Below are 25,434 nucleotides of genomic sequence, written 5' to 3'. Positions count from 1 at the left end.
GTCTTCATGTGGCAAACAATAATTTATTTTTTTTGCTTCTTGTTTATGTGTCATTGATGAAATGAAGAACTTGCAATTTATTTTGAGATATAGAAATTAACTAGGGTAATGATAAAAGTGCTGCCCCTAAATATCTCATTAACATCTGTAGTCACTTGATGGATAAGCCCTCAGTTTAGTGACTTTTTATCTTTATATTTATCTTTATTGCATATATATATATATGTGTGTGTGCACGCGCGCGCGCGCGCGTGTGTGTGTGTGTGTGTGTGTGTGTGTGTTCACATTGCTATGGTATGCGTGTGGAGCACGACTTTCAGGAGTTGGTTCTCTCCTCTGTAGTGGGCCCGGGATGAAACCGAGGCCATGAGGCTTAGCAGCAAACGCTTGAGCCACTGAGCCATCTCCCCAACCCTAAAAGTTTTCGATTCTTTCTAACAGTCCCTGCATTTTGTGCTGCACAAGACTGAAAAGGAGTTAGCGCTTGCTTGAAGACTCAACAATGCTCAGAGCAAAATCACTTCCATTTCATCCCTGCATGGCCTGGTCTCGCCACAGAGCTTCCGTCACTTTTGACAAGTAGAAGATGGGGTGCCTCGTGCTACTGGCTCTCAACACTAGTCAACCATCCTCTTACCCTGATTACGGATGTCACTTTGGTCTTTAGTTTGTCCAAATTTAAAACAAAAATACCATATTTCAGGTTTTCCACAGAAATGCTGGGCAAAGTCCCTTTAAAATGTTTTTAATTGACCAATAATTCTATGAATGTGACTGTTAAATCAAGAAGGTGAAAGAGGAGAGCAAGCTCTGAGTCCCACTCAGTGAGGGAAACTGGACCATATGTCGATAAAACTATAAAAGTTCTCAAACGCCTATAAAAAGCATCAGTACCAGTGTCATATAACTCACGCTCCATCGTTACCAATAAAATATTCAAATTAAATAAAGGGTTTATTTTAAATCGTTTTTATATCCCCTGCATAATGAAAGGCTAGTATCTCTATCATATAACTTTCTGAAGCCAGCACTCTCCCTCACCCGGCTCTCTGGCTGACAAGAGGTCAGACTATTTCACACTCAGCAACCCTTTGAAAATCAGACAGTAGACACGGAAGGAGAGAGGGAAGACGAAGCCATAATCATTACAGTGTGCACTGGTCTCCTGCAGCACCTGCCTGAAGAGAGAAAACAGAAACAAGCAGACCAACTGTAGAGAGAATGTCTCGTGTGTTGTATGGATGCATCACCTGTCAATTACAAAAACCTACCTATGGGAAAGGGTAGAACAAAAGGTGGGACATCCAGGAGGCAGAAAGAATTCTGGGAAAGAGCCAGGAGCAGGAGATTGGCCTGGGAAGCTGTGACGAAACAGAGGGGTGGTAACTGACCTCAGGTAACCAACTACGTGGCAGAAGGTAAACTAGAGTGAGTGGATCATAATAAGTTATGATCTAGTCAGAGAAGAGCCCAGCTATATAGTAATTGTAAATATATTTAGAGTCTGGGTCTTATTTCTGGGAGCATGGAGCTGGGAGGAAGAACCGGAGCCTAACTTCTACAACCAGCTCTGACTTGTGACAGAACCTTCCCCTAATACATAAAGATTTCAGGGCACCAATCACTGGGCAAAGAGTAGGTGGGACTTCCGGGTCAGAAAGAGGAAGAGGAGAAGCAGGAGAAACATACTTCTTTTGGACAGGAGACGACAGCGCGGAGGCTAAAATGTAGGAGAGGGAAGCTCCTGGTTCAGGTGGCAGATCCTTGGGATCTGCTGCTGGAGGATTTATAATTTAGAAGAGCTTACAAATTACCATACTAGTTGCTGCACCCAGCGAATATATTATCTATTGATTCTAAACTAAGTTTGTGTGGTATTTTCCTTCACACAGGGATTCAGCTGGCTTCCAAAGAGAAAGGTACAGTAGCAGCAAAGCGTGGGTTTGCAAGAAGTGGATCCCCAACTAGCTGTGTGAATTTGGAAGCGTGGGGCTGTTGTGGCAGCAACCCGCCGTGGGAACTTAGCAACCAGGTAGCAAGATTTCAGAGCTCCGGGTCAGAGAATCTGCCAGGCTGGGAACAGGCTTGTGTGTCCGCCTGTGCCTTGCCGGTGTTAGCTGGGGGAAGTGCCTTTTTATATATATATATTTCACATAATAGGACTCAATTTCTGGAATTGGCCATACCTCTTCCCCCTCCTTGCTTTTCATTTGCTATAGTACACACACAGATTCTTTCCCGAGAATACCAGGGAAGTGAGACACTCCTCAACACACATATTTTTGGCTTGTTTTGCTCTATGAAAAGGTGTAGGAAAAAATCTTTAAGAAAAGATATAGTCCTTGCTATGTCTTGAATGTGTCCTCCAAAGTTGGTGTATGCCAGGAACAGGGTTGGAAAGTGGGGATCTCTTTTTTTTTTTTTTTTTTTTTTTTTTTTTGGTTCTTTTTTTTCGGAGCTGGGGACCGAACCCAGGGCCTTGCGCTTCCTAGGTAAGCGCTCTACCACTGAGCTAAATCCCCAGCCCCGTGGGGATCTCTTAAGAATTGGTTTAGATACTGAAAATTACTACGTCGAGAGTGGATCATCAAGAGGGACATGGGCCTTTTACTCTAACACTTGGGAGGGAGAGGCAGATGGATCTCTGCATCTGGGGCAGCCTGGTCTACAGACCATAATCTAGGATAGCCAGGACTACGCAGAGAAATGATAGAATGAGTCAGTGCTGCAGGAGTCGATCCGCTATCACAAGTTTGCAGTGAACGCCCTTCAGCCCTCTTTTGTCCCTGCCTCATCTGTGTGTTTTCTTGTTCACCTGCCTTCCCCCATGGAATGACAGCATGAAGGCCCTTGCTAGAAGCTGGTGCCTTAATATTGAATTTCCCAGCCTCCTACACTTGGAGAAGTAAAGACCTTTTTCATCATAGATGACCCAGTCTATAATATTCTGCTATAGCAGCATGTATTTGGACTGAAAAGCAGACCTGAGACTAAGAAATAAGGAAGCCCGTTTAGGAGCTGGGACTGTAGCTCAGTGGGTAAAGTGATTGCCTTGCATTCAATGTGCCCCGGCTTTGGTGCTCAACACCATATAACCTGGTCATCACGGTGCACACCTCTAATTCCGACACAGAAGGGGTAGAGGCAAGAGCACCAGACATTCAGGATCATCCTTGGCAACAACGGGAGTTCAAAACCAGCTTAGGCTGTGTGAGACCTGCCTCAAAATAAAAAGAGAGATGGGGAAGGTGGCCGGATGGGTGAAGTGCTTGCGTGCAAACATGAGGGCCTGAGTTCTGATTCCTAAGCAATCTGTGCACAGTAGCAGACATCTGTAACCCAGAGCACAAAAGGCAGAGACGGTGGCTCTTGGGTGCCCACTAGCCAGCCATCCGGCTGAAACAGCAAGCTCCTAGTTCAGTGAGAGACTACATCTCCAAGAGTGTAGTGGTGAGCAGCAGAGGGAGATAGTTGTCGGCTTCTGTGCTCACGCATGCTCACACACATCTGCCACCCTCATGGACACATGTACCTACCACCCGCATAAGCACACACCACAAATATTGTATTGATGCACAGAGAGAGAGAGTTTGACATTTTAACCCCAGCACTTGAAACTCAGAGGCAGTGGATCTATGAATTCAAGGCCAGCCTGGTTTCCATGGTAAATTCCAAGCCAGCTGAGGTTACATAATGAGAGTCTGTCTCAAAAAAAAATTATTAAAATTAGAGTTAAATAATACAAATTGTCTTTAACTGCCAGTATACATTCAAGTTTGCTTCTTTTTTTTTTTTTAAGATTGGTTTATGTATGTGAGCACACTGTTATTGTTTTCAGACACCCCAGAAGTGGGCATCAGATCCCGTTACAGATGGTTGTGAGCCACCATGTGGCTGCTGGGAATTGAACTCAGGACCTCTGGAAGAGCAGACAGTGTTCTTAACCGCTGAGCCATCTCTCCGGCTCCTATACATACATCTTAACAAAAATAATACTTCACAGGTATAGTCATTCATACTGGCCTCTAGAAGGCCAACAGCAAGTGACTCTTTACAATTGCCTGTCATTTCTTAGGTCATTAATACTTGTTAAGCACCCATTGTATGCTGTATATTGGGCTGGGCCTTAGGGAGATGATGGCTAACAGAGTCAGACACTTTCCTGATCCTTCTAAAGATGTCTCAACCAACTGTGCACATCGGTAAAGACGACGACAACGCTCCTGGGTACTGTTTTCCTTAAACCAATCCGTTAGTTTAGAGAGGAAAAGGCATCTGCAGCGTTGTTGAATTCCAGCCCACAGTAGAAGTAGCTCAAATCAATGAACCCAAGTTAACATTTTAGAGACAGCATAACCGACAAACTATAAAGAACTTGGTCAGAAAGACACCTGCTTCAATTAAAATATTTCCCATCATTTATGCTAAGAAGTTGGGCTTCTTAGTCCTGAATGTGCCAGGAGTCACTCGGGTGCCTTTTACAAGTACAGGTTCTGATTCTCTGTAGGTCCAAGGTAGAGCCTAGGATTCTATATTTCTAATGAACGCCTAGCAGTTGATGACATTTAAAGTCTGACAATCAAACTCTGAATGGCTCCAGTTCCAGCCAAAATGATCAGTCAGCATGGCTGCTAGCTCCCCACTCCTATCCCCAGAGACACCCCCACCGGACCAGAAAAGCATAGAAGAAAACTACAAGAAGCTCTTGACCAGGCTGCTTTTGTCAGTGGCTCAATCCTAGGGGAGGACACAGGTCAGCCACACTTAGAGGACAAGACAGAAAAATTAGCAGAATTCTGACGCTGGTTCCCTTTTCTCACAACTTACCTCCTTGGGGGAAAGATGCCTGTACTTTACCTGACAAGACATAGACATCTGGTCCAGGTGTCCTCAGAAAACTATGGTGGACCAGCTGACCTCCAGAAGTCATTTGTATATCACTTCTTCAAACTTCCAGGGCTGGAGAATCCCAGCGGAGTCTTGATGCATTTGAAGCAAGGCTACACATTAAAATCATCCATGAGGCTCCAAAAGCACAGAGGCTTAAATTCCACCAGCATCTCCTGAGCCTGCTGTGAACATAGAAGCATCAACATAGAAGCGTCCTGGGCAATGTGAGTGTACAGGCAGGATTCAAAACCACTGGAAATCTGGCCTCTTACAAATCTGCTTCTCTCTGTGAGGACAAAGGATGAGGACCTGACCTGAGGGGCAATTTCATAGAACAAGAAGGAACTGAATGGAAATTCCTAGCATGTAGGCTTTCCTCACCCATCCTATGTTCACTGTGGACAATAGTGCTGGGGGTCCTTCCGTCATCATGAGTTGCCTGAGTAACATACAGAAGGGGGCCGTGCGCATGCAAAACAAGGTAATGACATTTGAGTGGCAGTTAATCCACCATGGGAATAACCTATGTTGCAGGTTATATCAAAAGCAGACACATGGGCTGGAGAGATGGCTCAGTGGTTAAGAGCACTGACTGCTCTTCCAGAGGTCCTGAGTTCAAATCCCAGCAACCACATGGTGGCTCAAAGAGGGAACAAGAACACAGGAAAAGAACCAAACAGATACGTTAGTAGCGAGGCTATATTGGGAGGAATAGAAGCAGATGGACGCTCCTGAAGAATAAGACAATGAGATTGAAGAAATAGTCTAGAAAGAAGAAGGAACTGACACAAAGCGGGGAGAGAGAAATAACAGGAGAAAAGCTAACAGGTTAAGAGAGATGCTAACATCTGGATAACAAGAATTCTATTAAAAAGAAACTAGACCAGTGAGATGGTGCACAGGGAAAGTGCGCTTTGCACGCTCATGAAATTTCAACAATATGGGTGCCTAGGCAAGACCACTTCAATGGCTACATGGCTGACGTGCCAATTTAGATGGGTAGAAGATTACAAAGTTCCAACCAGGATACATGATGCAAAGGGAGAGAGGAAGTATCAGGGGTTCTCAACCTTCCTAATGCTGCAACCCTTTAATTCAGTTCCTTGTGTGGCGATGACCCACAAAATTACTTCGTTGCTGCTTCATAACTGTAGTCTTGCTACTGTGATGAACTGTAATGTAAATATCTAATATCCAGGAAATCTGATATGCAATCCCCAAGGGGGTTGTGACCCACAGGTTGAGAACCACTGCTGTATATGAATGTTTACATCAGCTTTCTTCTTCATTACCAAGAACTCAGTGGCTGGCTGGGAAGGGATGAAGCCTGAAGCTGTGCAGCCGTGCCATGGAACACAGCAGCCGTGCCATGGAACACAGCTCGGCAACAAAAACCAAAGGACTGACCCACACGTGATGGAAGAGCCGTGAGGGAAAGAACCCAGACTCAATGCTGGAGGGTTCCCCATGTGTAACTTTCAGGAATTACAAAATTGCAGAGAGAGGAACCTGGGCAGGGCTTGCCAGGATCCAGAATATATGTCCATCCAAAATACAACTCTCACCTCAGAAGTATGAGAGCATTTATTCTGAGCCAATGTGAGGGACACTGACTCAGTGTCTTAGTTACTGTTCTATTATGAAAAGATGCCATGACCAAGGCAATGTATAAAAGAAAGCATTTTTTAAGATTTATTTATATGAGTACACTGTAGCTGTCTCCAGATACACCAGAAGAGGGCATCAGATCCCTTTAACGGATGGTTGTGAGCCACCATGTGGTTGCTGGGAATTGAACTCAGGATCTCTGGAAGACCAATCAGTCAGGAACCACTGAACCATCTCTCCAGCCCAAAAGAAAGCACTTAATTAAGGACTTATTTACCCTCCCAGAGGGTTAGCCCACAACCGTCATGACAGGAAGCAATACGGCCAGACAGGTAGGCATGGCACATGAACAAGAAGCAGAGAGAGAAGAGACACTGGGCTTAGCATGGGCTTTTGAAACCTCAGAACCCATAACATACTTCCTCCAACAATACCACACCTCCTAACCCTTCCTAAGCAGTCCACCCCCTGGGAGTTAAACCCTGAAATATATGAGCCTGTGGAGGCCATTCTCATTCAAACCACCACATCCTGGGACACAGATTGATGCTGCCCCAAATAAAGTTGCATGAACTTTTATAATCACAGAAAGAAAGAAAAAAATCAAAGGTCAGTCATTCCCTAAGAGCATTGGTGGCTGTAAGCTGTCACTGTGGGAGACGGACTCTGCTGTAAGTTTCAGATGCTATCCTATGACCTTCTTAGCATTTAGTTGGAGGACATTAAAATGCATTCTGAAGGTTTTCCTGATGGTCAAAAGAACAAAGAGGCAGGCAACAAATTGTGGACTAAAGATAGCCCGAGATAATTTGCCTCTGGATCATTCCAGCTCTCTACAACCACAGAGCTTTCATCCAATAGCTGTGTGGAATCTTTAACAGGGGTGTGACTTCTTCTCCTGAACTTCCGTTCATAAGGAAGGTTGATGTGTGTTCCTTCAGAGCAGCAGAGCCTTCCTCAGCTGCTACTGGTGGTGGTGGTGGTACATATGGCATCTGTGTGTCAACATTGTATATGGGTGCAGTGTCTGTGAAGGTCAGAAGAGGGTCCCAGATCCTCTGAGACTAGAGATAACGAAGGTCATGAGCTGCCATGTAGGTGTGAGGAATCATGGAACCAGGACCCTTTAAAGAGCAGCCAGTGCTCTTAGTCACTAAGCCACCTCTCCAGCCCTTTCTTGACTTTTAATGAGCTTAACTCAGGGAGCTAAGGGTTCCAGACATGTAGTGCATACCAAAGCCATCCTGAACCCATGGCTACTAAGTTCATTGCCCGGTGCCCAAGAACAAGAAAATTCAAATAAGGAATAGACAGAGAGAACTAAGGGAAAGTAAGAATTCCCAAGACTGAGAGAGGCTTTAAGGGAGAGATAGCACAGTGTTCCACTGCCTGGTGGCCTTTTATAAATCTAACGAGGGAAACTGGGTAGAGACTAAGGTGATTATACTGGAGATTGGTCATTTTTTTAGCACATCTCTCTGACTGACACAATAAGGAGTCCGCATGCTTTATGAGCACTCTGTCGATCTAAGCAGTCACTTGTCCATTCCGGGGAGGGGTTTTTGTGCTGCCTGGATAGCCTGTTGTCCAACATGGACCCTTAATTTACTTCCCTCTTGGAACTAACTCATCCTCAGGGAAAAGGAAGGAACCCACAATGAAGATATACAAGGGGATGTTTCTGGGTGACCAAAGAATCCTCTATCTTGATTTTGGTCATAGATACACAACTTTGGGCCAAAACAAAATTAGAAACTTAAGACATCTATCAACTTTACTGTGTTAATTATACCTGTGTGTGGATGTGTGTGTGTGCATGTGTGCGCATACATGTGCATATATGTGTATGCATACATAAATCAAGTGTTTATACATCTGACAATCACATGAACCAGGTCCTCCATCCTGCCACATAGCTGCCATCTACCTCCTGTACAGAGGACCAAATGACAAGTAGCAATATTGGAAATGTTATAGTTAAGCCACCACGGAGAACAGCTTGAATAAGAACTGGGAACTGTGAGGGAGTGTTTTAACAACCAAAGTGATGTCGTCAAAAGGGAGCCCAGAAAGCGGAGGGGGAACAGTCATTTATTTCCTTTGGGGACTGGAAATGTTTAGGTCAAGGTCCAGAGTCACTGGGTCATTGTCCGGCCACCTGTGATACAGGGTGGCCCAACCAAGTTGGTAACCCTGTTTTCTCCACATTCACTTTGCCTTGTAAGACCCTGATAAATGGCCCATTAACAGCCCATGAAGAGATTAAGAAGCACTTTCGTTTAGGGGAACGCACAGTTTAACCAAATGATCCTTGAATCCGAATGCCCTGCCTCTGGTACTTTTATGAACAAAAGGAGCAAAGGTTTTGAGGTCACAGCCAGCCTGGCCATAATTTGTTCTTATCTCCCTATTTTCTACTCCGTAATGAAATTTAAATAGCCTGCTATCACAAAGTAAATAATTGGCGCCATAACAGCTTTCTGGAAGCTTTTAATTGTATCGAACCAGCTCTTCAATTCTAAACATTCCGTACAACCAAAAAGATATTTAGAGCTTTGGGTGTCTTCGTGGCAGGCGGAGACAGAAGCTCCAAATGGTGTAAGAAGGCAGGAACTTGTCAAGAACGGTGACTGTGCTCCTATATGCAGAACACTGTAAAATGCCTGGGGTGACCTCTTGACTGGGTCCAAGGAGGTGGAGGGGTGTGGCTAAGAGCGGAAAGTCTGGGATTTGGTGCCTCCTGCATCCCTGCCCAGCTTCTGATGGGGGAACAAAGCAGTCAGTAACTCCTCACTCTACTCTGCATGTCAGACTCTGTAACCACAGTGCCCCCTCTGCACCCTGGGTCTCAGGTGAGCAGTGCCCCAGTAGGGATGAGCATCCCACAGATTTCCAGGGCAAGGCCTCCTCTGCCGCGTGTTGTTGTGGGTTCAGAGATCTGCTTGGGTCTTATCAGTGTCCTAGGGACCTTTTAGAGAAGTGTTCCAAAGGGTAACAGAGTAATGGCATGTAGAGAAACCACCAGGACTTGGTCTCACGCTGCTAAGCGAAAGCAGAGTACTACCTAAGACAAAGTACTGGCTGGTTTTGCGTGTCAACTTGACAAAAGTCAGTCACCAGAGAGGAAGGAGCCTCAGTTGGGAAAATATCTCCAAGAGATCCAGATGTAGGGCATTTTCTCAATTAGTGATCAATGAGGGAGGAACCAGCTTATGGTGGGTGGTGCCATCCCTGGGCTGCTGGTCCTGGTTTCTATACAAAAACAGGCTGAACAAGCTATGGTGAGAAAGCCAGTAAGCAGCATCCCTCCATGGCCTCTGCATCAGCTCCTGCCTCCAGGTTCCAGCCCTGCTTGAGTTCCTACCCTGACTTCCTCCAGTGATGGACTATGGTCTGGAGATATAAGCTGAAGAAATCCTTTTCTACCCAACTTGCTTTTTTTGGTCATGTTGTTTTGTTGCAGCATCAGTCAGACATGGAGCCCCTTGTCTCCTTGATTCCCCTGCCTCCACCTCAAACACGACCCCACTGAGAAGACACTCTGGGTTCCCTGAATGTCCTCTGATAAAAGACCATGTTTTTATTTTCAGAAAAAACTCCAAACTGTCTCCCTTTCTAACATTAAAAATACCATGTATGGCCCACACCCCACACTCTTACCCCTAGAGCCAAAAAGGTCACAGCTTCAAGCTCATGCCTAGTTGGCTCACGGGACCTGACCAATAACTTAGATAGCATGTGCCATGTATTTTAATAATCAGGAATGCAAAGAATCTTGTGTTTATCCAAACCAGTACCCCAGAGCAGTGTCAATGGCAGTTTGCTTAAAGAGATCCCATACCTCGCTTACAAATGACCCCTTCAGCAATAGGCCATTGTTTCATTTTTTAAAAATATTTTATTAGGTTTATTCATTTGGTTTTATGCGTATTTTGCTTGCATGTATGTCTGTGTACTACATGTGTGCCCGATGCCCATGAAGGTCAGAAGAGGGCATTACATCCCCATGGAACTACAATTGGGGATGGTTGTAAACCACCATGTGGCTGCTGGGAATCAAACTCAGGTCCTCTGCAAGATGGACCGCTGCTCTTAACTGCTGAACCATCTCCCTACCCCCAGGAGTTTTTTTTGTTTTGTTTTGTTTTCTATAGCTCTGCTTAAGGACATTATACCATTCACCAAGTACTGACTTTAGTGAGTCCTGTGTGCCTGGCTGGTATATGATAAGGCTGACAGGCAGAGGCTAGCATTTCACCAGGTTCCACTGTAACAAGGAGTCTAGAAGCTAGTCAGCAACCAAATAAAAGAAGTTTTCATGAATATTTTTGGGGGGGGCTTTTATTATTGATTGCCCTCAGTGATCAAAGTAACGTGGCGGAGCCTAGCTGGGGATGGAGTGGGCAGGGCCAGTCAGATGCTGTGGTGAGGGAACTAGGAAGGGCGTTCCAGGGTGGGGAACCTTGAGGCAGCCTGAGGTGAGACCGGGCAGGAGCCCGGGGAGGGAAGGTGGCAGAGCCCACAGATGAGTGTGGACAGGCATGTGAAATGCACACGGAAATCTAAATATGAGTCTTAGCCCAGTGGTGGCGCACACCTTTAACCCCAGCACTGGAGAGACAGAGGCCAGTGGATGTCTGAGTTCAAGGCCAGCCTGGTCTACAGAGTGAGTTCCAGGACAGCCAGGACTACGCAGTGAAACTCTTGTCTCGAAAAGATAAGCAAGGGTCAGGGGGGAAGCCTAAACCTTGTCAGAATTTGGGACATGCTTACTAATTACTATACAGATAATCAAGATTCAAATTTTACATATTCTGAGTTTTGTTAACATTTCAAATCTCCCATAACTAATGACTATCCCTGACTCTTCAAAGAATCTCAAGCCATAATCACATCCTGACCACCCATCCGCGTAGAATAAAGCTGGGACAAGATATTGATGGAGACTCAGATGAAAATTCACTGAAATTAATTTTATTGTGTTTCTCATTTCTTTTAATGAAAGAAGCGGCAAAGACTTACAGATGTCATTTTAGGGTTGGATTTTTTTTTTCTATTTTCAATGTTTTTGTTTTTTGGGGTTTTTTTGTTTGTTTGTTTGTTTGTTTGTTTTGTTTTTTGGTTTTTTTTTTTTTTTGGTCCTTTTTTTCGGAGCTGGGGACCGAACCCAGGGCCTTGCGATTCCTAGGCAAGCGCTCTACCACTGAGCTAAATCCCCAACCCCTATTTTCAATGTTTTAATTACAAGATCTTCACACATTATTCTAAGAAGGAAAAGGGGACACAGGAAGAAGAAGTAAGCCAGGAAAGAACCATTTTCAGCAATTTTCAAAATAGAAATATAGACCCTTCCTGTGTACTCTAAATAACATTGCTCCCGGCTTCCTATCTGTCTGTCCCCATCCTTACTTCCTCTCCGTCTAGGGCCGAATTTCCACTACAAATCCTCTGGAGCTCTTTTGGCCTCTATCTTCCTGCTCACACATCTGACCCCAAAGCTGGAGCCTAGACCTCCAAGTGTCCAGAGCAACCTGGGAGCCCTACATGGATGGAGGTTTGTTTTCTCCTTTAAGGAAGGGATGGGTCCCACCAGCTCAGGCAGACACTGCTACTGGAAAACAGGACGTTCACGCAGTCTTCCTTACTAGGGTTATTGGTGAATAAAGCATGTGTTGGCTCCTTCGAAGCACTGTTTAGTACCCTGCCTCCAGGTAAAATACCTCCCGCTGTTCCGCTGCAGGGAATTGGCTTTGTGGGTTACCAGCAGTGAGAGGAATCCAGATCCTGGTAGAGGAAGCAAGGAGTGTGAAATCATATAAAGGAGGCCGACCCCCATGAATGAGACTCAAACTGGTGTTTGTTTGTCAGGCTTTGTGTGGGTGGCATTCTACCCCTAATCTGGCCTGGTGCTGGCCTGGCTACTTGTCCAACTGTGTCCCCCAAATACTTGCTGTTTGAATCTTCCTGGGTTATTTCTGCTCCAGCTGGTGTCCTGGGGAGGCATTTCAGTCGGGCATGTGTTTCTGGTCCATCTTTACTAATAGAGACCTCATGTTCCCTCGGTCTTCCTGCTCTTCCTTCTCCTCCTCTTCCTCCTCTTCCTCCTCTTCCTCTTCTCTCCTTCCCCTCCTGCCCCTCCTCCTCCTCCTCCTTCTTCCTCTTTCTCTTCCTCTTCTCTCCTTCCTTCCCCTCCTTCCCCTTCTTCCCCTTCTCCTCCTCCTCCTCCCCCCTCCTCTTCCTCCTGTTCTTCTCTTCCTTCATGGTCCCTACCTGCAACCTCCAACAAAGGCTGCTGTAGGTAGGAATTTGCTCATCTTGGGGCAACCAGATCTTGGAATTTAGCAAATGAATACAAGAAGCCCCAGATCAACCCTCAACAAAGGAAGGATGGAAGGCTCAATTCTACCTGATCAGTATGACTCTGCCTTTTTCATTCATACCCTGAAAACTAATTCCTAAAATAAGTTTCTAGGAAAGAATTCACTCTGCACAGTAGGGTCTTAAAAGACCTTCAAAGTAGCCTCTGTGACATTGTCAGAAATGATGAGAAATCTAAGAAAAGTGACACAAAGCCATAAGCCTTTGTCTAGAGTAATAGAGATTAAAAAAAAAATGTTATGGTATTGGTACAGAGACAGACAGATAGACCCATAATTGAAGACCCAGAAATGAACCCACACACCTATGGTCACTTGATCTTTGACAAAGGAGCTAAAACCATCCAGTGGAAAAAAAAGACAGCATTTTCAACAAATGGTGCTGGTTCAACCACAGGTCAGCATGTAGAAGAATGAAGATCGATCCATTCTTCTCACCACGGGCAAAGCTCAAGTCCAAGTGGATCAAGGACCTCCACATAAAACCAGACACACTGAAGCCAACAGAAGAGAAAGTAGGGAAGATGCCCTAAGATCAACAATTGGCAAATGGGACCAGGTAAAATTGTAAAGTCTGTGTCTTCGTTAGGGGTTTACTGCTGTGAACAGACACTATTACCAAATCCATTATCATGAAAGCAGGAAACACAAGAGTGTCCAGACAGGCATGGCACTGGAAGAGGTGAGAGTTCAACATCATCATCCAAAGGAAGCCAGGAGCAGACTGTCTTCCGGGCAGCTAAGAGGAGGGTCTCCAAGCCCAACCCCACAGTGACACACTTCCTCCAACAAGGCCACGCCTCCTAATAGTGCTGAGCATATGCAAACCACCACAACCTTGTGCTGAGCTGCTGGTGAGTGTTCATTGCCTCTGATAGTTCAGAAGAGCCCAGTGCCGCATCAGATCACCTAGGAGAGCTGAACGTCAAAACTCAGAGGAGGGAATTCCCCACCCATCCGGGAGCAACCAGTGGAAGCCTCACGGAGAACTCTCTACAAAGTCCCCTCCTCTGCTTCTTGGGCTTCTTTACTGCAGAGTAGAAGGCAATAGAGAGTTTGAGTGGGGTCAGATTTCCTTGGCACTTAGATTATGAGGAAATATCACGGTGTTTATCCAAGAATAATAAATGTCAGCATTCTGAACTCTTAAAAAAAGACTGGGATTCTAAATGTCAAGAGGAGCGTGCCTGCCAGATAAACTCAAACAAGGTAAGCTAGGGGCAGGATGTACAGTGTGTTCTGCGGTTTCTTTGCTGCATTGGGAAGAAAGGTGTATGCAAGAAGAAAATGCCCAAAGTCTCCGTAAGGGTTCTGTGATTCTCCTCTATCAAACCTGGGACGCCACAGCCAATGTCCCTTGATTAGTAAGAAAATACATAAAATGAAGCTATTCTTTCAAATAAACAGAGCCCTGGAGAATTGTGTCAGCTGTATACACCTGATCAACTTTCCCATTCTACACCTCAAGCAGGCATCACAAATCAATCACAGAACTCTTCCTCAAACCCAAATGCTCCTGGAGAACAATCCTCAACACAGGACTCAAAGAAGTCACTATCAATCAATAGAGAACATCCTAAAACATGAAATATTGGAGTTGGGGATTTAGCTCAGTGGTAGAGCGCTTGCCTAGGAAGCGCAAGGCCCTGGGTTCGATCCCCAGCTCCGAAAAAAAAAAAAAAAAAAAAAAAAAAAAAGAACCAAAAAAAAAAAACATGAAATATTTAGGGTCCTTTCTGTTTTCCATTTAAAATTTTATATGCATTGGTGTTTTGCCTGCATGTGTGTGTCTGTGTGGGGGCGTCAAATCCCAACTGGAATTGTAGACAGTTGTGAGTTGCCATATCGGTGCTGGGAATTGAACTTGGATCCTCTTGAAGAGCAGCCAGTGCTCTCACCTGCTGAGCCATCTCCCCAGGCCCACGTTTTTGATGTTTTAATTACATGTTCTTCACAGAGTTGTCTGAGGAGAGGGGAGGATACAGTTAGGCAGCTCCCTTATCTTTTAGGTAGCTCTGTGTTCAAGATTCAGCTTCCCATGAAAGAACTAGGGGCCATATGTCATCACAACCTTGGGCCTTATGCAAGACTTCAATTCACTAAGCAAATAACTAACTACATTTTTCCAAAACAATCTGTATGTGTTAGGTACAACCTTTCAAAACTCAAAAGAGTAATGTTGTTCCTGGCTTGTCTCATAGCCATGACCAAATACCTAACAGAGGCAACTTAAGGTAGGAAGGATTTGTTTTGGCTTTCCTGGGCTTTCCTTTTTAGAGTTCAGAATCCTGGCACTTCCTGGATTTTCACAAATACCGTCCATCACAGTGGAGAAAGCACAGGGGTAGCACAATGGCAAGGGCTTGCTGCTTTGCTTTTCACATCTTGGTAAAGGTAGACACAGAGAGCTCAGGCCAAAGGCCAAAGCAGAGATCACCTTCAAGGCCTTTCTAGTAGCCTTGACCTAGCCAGTCACAAGGGTACCTGACCCTAAAGGGTCCATAGCTAACCCAAACAGTACCACCATTAGAGGCCAAGTGTTCAAAACCATGAGCCTGTGGAGGTCATTTCCTATTCAAACTGTAGCAATACTTTACAGTCTAGTTGGTTTGGGTTTGTTTGAAAATCCACCTTTCAGAACACTGAACTTGGGAAAGTACTGTTCAGTCAGCCTCCTCTAAATTCCACAAGCCCCTAACCCTACTTGCTTAAGGACTCTTAAAGGAAAGAGAAGGAGGAGGGGGGAGAAGGAGGAGGGGGGAGAAGGAGGAGGGGGGAGAAGGAGGAGGGGGGAGAAGGAGGAGGAAGAGGGGATGGGAGGGGAGGGGGAGGGGAAGGAGGAGGGGGAAGGGGGAGGAAGGGGAGGAAGAGGGGAGGGGGAGGAAGAGGGAGAGGAGGAAGAGGGGAGGGGGAGGAAGAGGGAGAGGGGGAGGAGGAAGTGAGGCACCAGGGCCATTTAAAGAACTTCAAGTTCTAAGAAGATACTTTAAAGTCATAGAAGAAATGGCTTTTCAGTTAAAAATGCAGACTGCTCTTGCAGAAGATCCAAGGTCTGTTCCCAGAACCCACATCAGGAGGCTCACCACCCTTCCTTCGCTCCATCTCCAGGGACTCCCACACCCTCTCCTGTTTTCTGTATGCACTGCATTCATGGGTGCAGCGACACATACAGAGACACAGCTTAAAATCAAGTAAATAAAACCATATGGATATCCTGCTCTTCTCCTGTGTGTCTCTCTAAATCCCACACCCACAACGATTCTTGCTTGATCTAGCTAGGAGGAAATGTAAATCTGTCTGCCCTGTCTTCATCTAAACACACTCTGAATGAATCATACGCTGATCTTGGCACATGGGGCCTCATCATGCACAGCATTATCCACAAGCCAAGGACAAAATAATCTCACAGAAAGGAGGAGAGAAAGTGGTCATCTGTCACTGTGAACAAGCATTAGGCCATGGCCACAACACACAAGTCAATCATTATGAACTAATTCTAAGGTTTTTACCCCAACAACTACCCTCATTCACTCCAAGGCTATGAAGATCGGGTGGTCCGTGTCCAGCTAAATTTAGAGCGCTCTGCCGGACTTACCAGAGGCAAAGGCCATGGAAGGGTGCTGCTTACTGGCTCGTTCACATGGCTGTGCTCACACTGCTGCCTTATAGAACCCAAGACCAAAAGCCCAGGGATTGCCTTATCCACAATCGACTGCCCACCCCCACCCCCGCCCCTCGTGCATCAATCACTAATTAAGAAAATGTTCTGCAGGTGTGCCCACAGCCCACTCTTCTCAACTGAGGTTCTCTCGTCTCAACTGTGTTGAGTTGGCATAAAACTAGTCCATGGGAGGTGGAATGGGGAGGGGAGGATACGTTTCTGAATTAAAGTAAGATGTTCAATCATTTTAAACTTTAAATTCTGAAATAATTTTAAACTCAGAAAAAAAAATGGTGAGGATGGCAGCAGTTAAAGATGGCAGGATTTGCTTTGTTTTATTTTTGGTTTTTCCTCACAGTCCATTAGTTGTTAACTATTAACCAATTGTCTCTAGCATTTGATGCCTGCTTTTGTACTTTCTTGTGTTCTCTCTCTCTCTCTCTCTCTCTCTCTCTCTCTCTCTCTCTCTCTCTGTGTGTGTGTGTGTGTGTGTGTGTGTGTGTGTGTTTCCCTCAAACATTTCAGAAAAAACTAAATACCTCATGGCCTCGTATCTCTATATTAGTGGTTATGTTTCCTATGCATAAAGATGTTCCCGTACGTAACAGAAGGATAGCTAGCAACCTTAGTAAATTTAACATAAAACAATATTTTCACTTAAATCTAATGTCCATGGCCCCCTTTTGTGCCCCCTTTTGTCAGCTGACTCAATGGTGAATTTACAGTTTTTCCTTCAGATACAGAAGTCAATCTAGAGCAGTGGTTCTCAACCTATGGATTGCCACCCCTTTGGGGTTGAACAACCTTCTCATAGAAGCCCCCTAAGACCATTGAAAAACACAGATATTCTTTTTTTTTTTTTTATTAACTTGAGTATTTCTTTTTTTTCAGAGCTGGGGACCGAACCCAGGGCCTTGCGCTTCCTAGGCAAGCGCTCTACCACTGAGCTAAATCCCCAACCCCTACCTGAGTATTTCTTATTTACATTTCAATTGTTATTCCCTTTCCCGGTTTCCGGGTCAGCATCCCCCTAACCCCTCCCTCTCCCCTTCTATATGAGTGTTCCCCTCCCCATCCTCCCCCCATTACCGCCCTCCCCCCAGCAATCACGTTCACTGGAGTTCAGTCTTAGCAGGACCCAGGGTTTCCCCTTCCACTGGTGCTCTTACTAGGATATTCATTGCTACCTATGAGGTCAGAGTCCAGGGTCAGTCCATGTATAGTCTTTAGGTAGTGGCTTAGTCCCTGGAAGCTCTGGTTGCTTGGCATTGTTGTTCATATGGGGTCTCAAGCCCCTTCAAGCTCTTCCAGTCCTTCCTCTGATTCCTTCAATGGGGGTCCCGTTCTCAGTTCAGTGGTTTGCTGCTGGCATTCGCCTATGTATTTGCTGTATTCTGGCTGTGTCTCAGGAGAGATCTACATCCAGTTCCTGTCGGCCTGCACTTCTTTGCTTCATCCATCTTGTCTAATTGGGTGGCTGTATATGTATGGGCCACATGTGGGGCAGGCTCTGAATGGGTGTTCCTTCTGCCTCTGTTTTAATCTTTGCCTCCTTATCCCCTGCCAAGGGTATTCTTGTTCCCCTTTAAAGAAGGAGTGAAGCATTCACATTTTGATCATCCATCTTGAGTTTCATGTGTTCTGTGCATCTAGGGCAATTCAAGCATTTGGGCTAATAGCCACTTATCAATGAGTGCATACCATGTGTGTCTTTCTGTGATTGGGTTACCTCACTCAGGATGCCAGTTCCCTCCATTTGCCTATGAATTTCATAAAGTCATTGTTTTTGATAGCTGAGTAATATTCCATTGTGTAGATGTACCACATTTTCTGTATCCATTCCTCTGTTGAAGGGCATCTGGGTTCTTTCCAGCTTCTGGCTATTATAAATAAAGCTGCTATGAACATAGTGGAGCACGAAACACAGATATTCTTACCACTTCATAACACTAGCAAAATTACAGTTATGAAGTAGCAAAGAAATAATTGTTTTTTTATTTTTTCCCCAGTATTGTTTTTGTTCTACTCTATGTCTCTGGGCTATTAGTTTTTCAATCAAAAATTTGTGCCACTGAATTCTAGGATGAATGAATCTCCTTGTCTGTTATACAGAAAGATGAAAAAATTGTCAGAATAAGATAATATTGGGGGCATGTCCTCAACTCTAAAAATAAAATATTAGAAACCTACTGTGATTCAGTTTTGTTTGTTCCAGTTATGATTTTCCTATCATCTCTACACTTGAAACAACTATAACTACTACTTGACTGTTGAATTACAGATGGAGACTTCATCTTTTAAACTGGCAAAGAAATAATTTTATGGTTGGGGGTCACCACAGCATGAGGAACTGTATTAAAGGGTTGCAGCATTAGGAAGGGTGAGAACCCCTGCTCTGCAGTCAACGATTGCTTTTAGCTGTCAGGTCTTTTTACCTTTCATTAACCTGGGACATTACTAGAACTTTTCTTTGTCATATACAATGGCCTTTCTCCAAGCCTGGAGTTCTCTTAATTTTTTCTCATTGAGAGTTTGTCTAATATTTCCTTATGGTTTGGGGTTAGGCCTTGTGACCGTTTGCATATGCTTGGCCCAGGGAGTGGCACTATTAGAAGGTGTGGCCTTGTTGGAGGAAGTGTGTCACTGTGGGGGTGGGCTTGGAGACCCTCTTCCTAGCTGCCTGAGGATGCTCAGTCTGTTCCTGGCTTCCTTCAGGTGAAGATGTAGGAGTCTCAGCTCCTCCTGCACCAGGCCTGCCTGGATGCTGCCATGTTCCCGCCTTGATGATAATGGACTGAACCTCTGAACCTGTAAGCCAGCCCTAATTAAATGCTGTCCTTTATGAAACTTACATTGGTCATGGTGCCTGTTCACAGCAATAAGACCCTAACTAAGACAGGCATTCTTTTTTTTTTTTTTTTTGGTTCTTTTTTTCGGAGCTGGGGACTGAACCCAGGGTCTTGCGCTTCCTAGGCAAGCGCTCTACTACTGAGCTAAATCCCCAACCCAAGACAGGCATTCTTGGCTAGAACACAGCACAGATACCACCAGGTCCTCAACAAGTCACACATTGTCCATGCAACCCGCTCAAGATATTGAAATTTCCTACAATAGATTTGACACTATCCTCCCCTTATAACTAATACGAGAGAGAGAGAGAGAAAGAGAGAGAGAGAGAGAGAGAGAGAGAGAGAGAGAGAGAGAGAGAGACTTTGAAACTATATAAATATCCTGCTCTTCACCCTATATCCCACATGCATGGAGGATTCTTGCTTGATCTAATCTTTGCCATAATGGTTGAAATTGCTAACTTTCTGATTTCAGCACCACCACCCAATCACCTGTTGATTCTCTAAGATCATCATGTACACCCCTGCCTGCCCTGGCCCTAGAATTGCCTATTTCCTCCTCAGATCCTTGGTACCTTTGGATGGTATCATAGTCAGGAGTTCTCCAAAGGAAAAGAACTGATAAAATAAATCTATATTAAGGGTGAATTTGTTAGGTTGGCTTACATGATACAGTCTAGGTAATCCAACAATGGCTGCCTTCCACTGTAGAGTCTGAGGACAGAGGAGCTACTCCATCCAAAAGACATGTTTCATCAGTCCCCAGCTTGGCACTGAAGGCCTGGAAGACTGGAGAGCCACTGGTCTTCAGTATATTGGAAGGACAAAGAAGCTATTAGAAGGCTGAAGAAGCCAGGTTCTAATAGCAGCAAAGGATGGTGGCACGTGCCTAACAGAAAGATGCCAACAGAGTAGACGAGCTTGCCAACAGAACTTAAAGACGAGAAGGGGCATACAAGGTGTTATCCTCGTTTAGGGTGAGCTTTCTCACTTTAATAACCAATCAAAAAGAAATCTCATAGTGCAATTGTCTAATGGCTTGCCAGTTAGTTTACTCCAGATCCAGTCAAGTTGACTGCCAACGTTAACCCACACAGACGGAATGGCATTAAAAACCAAGATCTGAGTACTGCGTGAGCTCGTTGCTACTGTGATGTTTGCTCCTTTGGTACTTACAGAAAAGCTAGATAATAAATATGTGTGTGCATTAATACATACGTCTGGATGCTGCTATGTGCGTGCACACGTGTGTGGTAGAAATATGTCACACTCTGAAGCAAGCCTCAGTTTCGATCCATTTCAACAGGGATTTTTTTTTTCCTTCCCCCAACTCTACACATTTCCTTTCCTCCTGATAAAACCCGGATTGCTAACACCCACATGTTTGGTACCAGTTCCCTATGTTCTATAACACAGAAAAGTGTTTCCAAATTATTTTTCCTATAACTATAAACTACTGTAAAAGACTCAGGCTGCCTGTCCCTCTATCCCTTCATTTAAAACGAGAGTAGAGGGTCTGAAAGGATGGCTCAGTGGTTAAAAGCACTGGCTGCGGGGCTGGGGATTTAGCTCAGTGGAAGAGCGCTTACCTAGGAAGCGCAAGGCCCTGGGTTCGGTCCCCAGCTCCGAAAAAAAAGAACCAAAAAAAAAAAAAAAAAAAAAAAAAAAAGCACTGGCTGCTCTTCCGGAGGATCTGAGTTCAATTCCCAGCACCCACATGGCAGCTCACAACTGTCCATACTGCACTTCCAGAGGATCTGATGCCCTCACACAGAGATGCATACAGACAAAACACATAAAAAAATAAATCTTAAAATGAGGGTTGGGATTAAGGGTATAAGTCAGCGATAGAGCGCTTACACAGCATGCATTAGGCTCTGAGTTCAACATCCAGCACTGGAGAGGGACTTAGAACCCAGGGTATATAGTCGAAGGCAGATTTCTCCCCTTCCTTCCCATCAGTGTGGTTAAGCCATCATCTGAACCACAACTGATGGGTTAGCTTCAGTTTGTTCTCAGTTTAGAGGATCCTCTCTAATCCTATGAATTTTTTAATATATCGACACTAGCATGCTTCCAGAGGTCAAAATTATGCAGCAGGCACATCCAGAGCAGTACGGCTCACTCCATATTTCTTCTGCATCATTCCTCGTGTTGGCAGCCAACTTCAGTGTTTCCTGACTGATCCTCTGTATTGTTCTGGGAGAAATAAGCAAATACAGATGTTGGCCTATCTTTCCTTCTTTAGTACATAAAAAGCAAAATACAGTGGTGCTAACTTCATGGTTGGATTGATGAGAGCCTGGAGATTAGGAGAGCACATGTCCGAGAGTTTCTCCAGAGGGGATTAACTAAGAAGAGCCTCTTGAAGGGGGGGGGGGGCTCCACTCCACAGCTGCAAGCTGGATGGAATAAAAGGGGAAAGGAGAAGTCACAGATTTACCCACTCCCTCCTTCCATTCTTCCCTCCCTCCCTCCCTCCTCCCTCCCTCCTTCCCTTCCTCCCTCCCTCCCTCCTCCCTCCCTCCTTCCCTCCCTCCCCTTCCCTTCCCTCCCTCTTTCCTTCCATCCCTCTTCCTTCCCTTCCTCCCTCCCTCCCTCCTTCCCTCCCTCCCTCCTTCCCTCCCTCCCTCCTTCCATTCTTCCCTCCCTCCTTCCCCCTCCCTCTTTCCTTCCCTCCCTCTTTCCTTCCATCCCTCTTCCTTCCCTTCCTCCCTCCCTCCCTCCCTCCCTCCTTCCCTCCCTCTTCCCTCCTCTCTCCTGCTCTGTCTCCTCCCTGGGCATCATAGTGAGTGACGGTGCTCCCCCATGCCTTTCTGCTGGAATGAACTTAAATCTCTGAAACCTGAGTGAAAATCATCCTCCCTTATATTATCTCTGCCAAGTATTCTGTCAGCAACACAATCTGGTATACGTAATATATTTTAGTTTTAGTGGTATTTCATTTCAAATATATTTATATATACTTATACATTATATATTTATTACATAGTATATAGTATATCTGTTATATAGTGTATATTATATGTTATGTTATATGTGTGTTATCTGTTACATGCTATATGCTATGTTATCTGTTTTATATTGACCATATACTGTATATTATATTGTATATTGTATGCTATATATTGTACATTATATATTATATATCCTTAGGATAAATGCAGGATGAATTACTATAAATAATGTTGCTGTGCCAAAGGATAAATACCAGTTTTATTAAATATTGCCGAATAGCCCCCTGTTCTAATAAACTTTCCTGTTGCTGAGATAAAATACCATCCAGAACACTTGGGGAAAATATCATTTATTTGTTTTACATGCCCCCATCACAGCCCATCATCAAAGGAAGTCAGAGCAGGTCCACAGGCAGAAGCCATGGAGAAATGCTGCCTGCAGACGTGCTCCCCGCCCTTTACTCAGCCTGCTCTCTTATGCAACTCAGGACCACCTGCCCAGGAACGGCACCGCCCCCACACACACTCACAACAATCATCAATCAAGAAAATGCTCCAGAGACACGCCCACAGCTAACCTGGGAGAGCCAATTCCTCAGTAGAAGATTTCTCTTCCCAGTGACTCCAAGGATTGTAAAAGAAAGTTCCAAGTTTTTGAAGTGGCAGGTAAGCCCAGGGTTCCCCGTTTACATGTGAACATGCCAACACATTTTTGCCTTCCTGTTGAAATGTCACCTGCATTTATTACATCTGCCCCACTGCACCTTCTCTCGGACTGTAAGGTTATTGACAATGTAATTATATCTTATTCTATATCTTTATCATAGAAAAATTAGAATAAATGAATTTGGTCCCCTAGCAATTAAATCTTGGTTGAAAGAAAAGGAGATGTACAATGGAAAATAGGAATGTTAAGTAACCTGGAGAGCGGGCCCTACACCTGTCCTGGGCAGCACAGTAGAGCTGGCCCTGGTGGTGGTGATACAGGAGAGCCACCCACGAGGGCCTGAGCATGAGACTATGCCCTTAACCTGCTGCAGCAGTTGGGAGAGCAAGCCCTGCATCTCACTTGGGCAGCACAGTAGAGCTGGCCCTACAGCCATGGGTGCCTGCTACAGTGGGCACAGTGCGGCAGTCCTGAGGGCATGGGTTGGGGAGAGTTGGCTCTGTCCCTTGCCAGCTTTGGCATTGGATGAGTTAGCTGGGGCAGTGCTGGAGGGCTCAACCTGGTGATGAGGGCATTGGAGAGCTGGTGGGCCCACCATCTCAGATACCTCCCAGGCCCACATCCAGGGTCCATCCCAACATCTACCTCGTTGATGAAATGATAGAGCTGTGAAGTATAAAGGAGCTGGCCCTGCAGATCCAAAGCTTCAGGATCTCCATGACACAGGGCAACAAAAGGGTATCCAAGAGGAGTCCCAGTGAGGATCCAGTGTTTATAGTGTAGCAGAAGCCAGAAGCTTTGAATCAGACCAATGAGTCATTGCAATGAACATTTGTAAGCAAAGAGGTATGGACAAAAGGGTATACTGTGGGACACACTGTGACATACTACAGCTTCCACAATTTTTTTTTTTTTTTTTGGAGAGGAAGTTGCCAGTGGGAGAGGGCAGGTATGAGAGAATGGAGAGACGAATAGGGTTGGCTATTTGATGTGAAATTCACAAAGAACCAATAAAAAGTTGCATGTGGGGTTGGGGATTTGGCTCAGTGGCAGAGCGCTTGCCTAGGAAGCGCAAGGCCCTGGGTTCGGTCCCCAGCTCCGAAAAAAAGAACCAAAAGAAAAAAAAAGTTGCATGTACATATACATATACTACATCTATATATATACATATATATTATATACACACATACATATACATATTGAGTAACAGTATAGAATGGGTACCATATATCAAAACATCAACGTTTGTCCCAATGTGAGATTGTTGTCCAAAGAGACCCATTTGTTGATGGCCAGGAAGATAGCTCAGTGGGTAAATGGTTTGCTGCTGCACCCACATAAAAATCCAGGAGCCCATGTCCGTAATTCCAGTACTGGGGAAACAGAGACAGGGGAATCCCTAGGACTTGCTAGTCAAACAGTTCAACCAAATTAGTGAACTCCAAATTCAGTGAGAGACCTTATCTTAAAAGCTGAGGTGGTGTGGTGGTGTACGCCCTAGATCCTAGCACTGCAGAGGCTAAGGCAGTCTCTGAATTTGAGGCCAGCCTGGTCTACATAGAGAATTCCAGGCCAGCCAGAGCTGCATACTAAAACCATTTGCTTTATAAATAAGATAGAAAGTGATTGAGGAAGACAGTGTCCACCTCTGCCCCACACAGCAGTACACACACACCTACATACACACACACCTACACACACACACACACACACACACACACACACACACGCATATGCACACAAACACATCAAAAGCACATTTCTCCCCAATTGATTTATTGTAGTCTCCATCATAATTTTGTTTAAAGAAATATATTTTCTAAGTATATTTAAGAGCAACTTTCTATCAGATTAAAAGAAAGATGTCTTATTCCAGAGATGGTGGCTAAATCCTAGCAAACTTTAAAAAAAAGAGAGAAAGAAAGAAAGAAAGAGAGAGAGAAAGAAAGAAAGAAAGAAAGAAAGAAAGAAAGAAAGAAGAAAACTTGGTGAATTTGTCAAGATTGATCTTAGGGTACCTAAGTAAATCTCCAAGCTTTGATTTCAGGTGTCACTGTAGAGAGGCACCTGGGTGAAAAATGGAAGCCACTGGGCTCCCTGAAGCATGAAATCTAAGCACACCATTCTTTCTTAACAGGCATTTATGACCAACAAGGCAACTTTATTACTCCTGAAATAAATAACCAACTTGAGAGCTTGCCAAAACATCCACAAACTACTTCTTTGAATCCTCACTGCTTTGGAAATGAAGAACCACGCCTGTCTTTATGTAAGACCCATGGGTTGTGGTTTTCTGAGCTCCATGACTACACAGGGCAGGCCAAAGAAGCCGAGTTACAGCCTAGAGAGTGATTAGAACTGACTGAGGAAACAGGAACCCAACTCTAATTAAAGAAATTGCTAATTACCCTGCTCTCTGCAGACA

At 44.8% G+C, this 25,434-nt stretch overlaps 1 long non-coding RNA gene across 4 annotated transcripts; it reads left to right on the top strand.

Moving 5' to 3' along the window:
- The first annotated feature begins 1,356 nt into the window (after positions 1-1,356).
- LOC120094715 (uncharacterized) lies at positions 1,357-25,416 on the top strand. 4 transcript variants are annotated; one of them, XR_005489225.2, is made up of 4 exons: positions 1,357-1,418; positions 1,893-2,032; positions 22,721-23,008; positions 25,147-25,416. It is a non-coding gene; the product is annotated as an uncharacterized LOC120094715 (long non-coding RNA). The 4 variants fall into 4 exon arrangements; XR_005489226.2 differs by having other exon boundaries at positions 1,378-1,418; positions 1,893-1,919; XR_010054812.1 differs by having other exon boundaries at positions 1,409-1,428; positions 1,893-1,919.
- Positions 25,417-25,434: the final 18 nt, after the last annotated feature.

The sequence above is a fragment of the Rattus norvegicus genome, chromosome 9 (genome assembly GCF_036323735.1).
Source record: "Rattus norvegicus strain BN/NHsdMcwi chromosome 9, GRCr8, whole genome shotgun sequence".
NCBI classification, from domain to species: Eukaryota; Metazoa; Chordata; class Mammalia; order Rodentia; family Muridae; genus Rattus; species Rattus norvegicus.
This window is presented reverse-complemented; position numbering and strand designations above follow the sequence as displayed.